Source organism: Colobus angolensis, unplaced genomic scaffold, assembly GCF_000951035.1.
Source record: "Colobus angolensis palliatus isolate OR3802 unplaced genomic scaffold, Cang.pa_1.0 Scaffold1, whole genome shotgun sequence".
Classification (NCBI taxonomy): domain Eukaryota; kingdom Metazoa; phylum Chordata; class Mammalia; order Primates; family Cercopithecidae; genus Colobus; species Colobus angolensis.
Window position 1 is genome coordinate 2,349,277 of NW_012110918.1, and position 995 is coordinate 2,350,271.

Below are 995 nucleotides of genomic sequence, written 5' to 3' on the forward strand. Positions count from 1 at the left end.
CTGAGGCAGGAGAATGGCGTGAACCCAGGTGGCGGAGCTTGCAGTGAGCTGAGATCCGGCCACTGCACTCCAGCCTGGGCGACAGAGTGAGACTCCGTCTCAAAAAAATAAATAAATAAATAAAATAAAACATTATAACATGAATATTTTTTCTACCTTTAAATTGTGTATTAGTCCATTTTCACGCTGCTGATAAAGACATACTTGAGGCTGGGTAATTTATAAATTTATAAAGAAAAAGATGCTTAATGGACTCACAGCTCCATGTGGCTGGGGAGGCCTCATAATCATGGTAGAAGCTGAAAGGCACGTCTTACATGGCAGCAGGCAAGACAGAATGAGAGCCAAGCAAAAGGGATTTCCCCTTATAAAACCATCAGGTCTTGTGAGACTTATTCACTACCACGAGAACAGTATGGGGGAACCGCCTCTACAATTCAATGATCTCCCACTGGGTCCCTCCTGCAACACCTGGGAATTATGGGAACCACAATTCAAGATGAGATTTGGGTGGGGACACAGCCAAAGTATATCAACTGTGATGGAAACTTAATTTTCAGTGGCTGCATAATATTTCATCCCGTGGATGCAAGATACTTAAGCTAATTAATTCCCAATGGTAGATATTTAGAGAGTCTCCTATTCGTCTCCATCATAAAATAAAATGAAGATGAAGATTGATATTTAGATTCCTAGAAGAGGGATGGGAACCATTGCAATGCTTTTGGTCCAAACTGCAGATAGCCCCACAGAAGGTATCCGTAGAATCACCCTTTTCTCAAGCCTTAATCACTGACTGAAGGTGAAGATTTGACCTGGGATGGTAGCTGGTGAGTCCCTTATGGAGACCTGTGGCTGGAAGACATTGTCATGGCTGGAGGGGTCACTTCTAGCCTCCATCCCTACTGGCTGGCACCTCGATGGCATACATTGCTTCCTTCCCGGATGCTGCCTGTCTAGAGAACCACTCTTTCAAAGCTTTTTTTTTTTTTTTT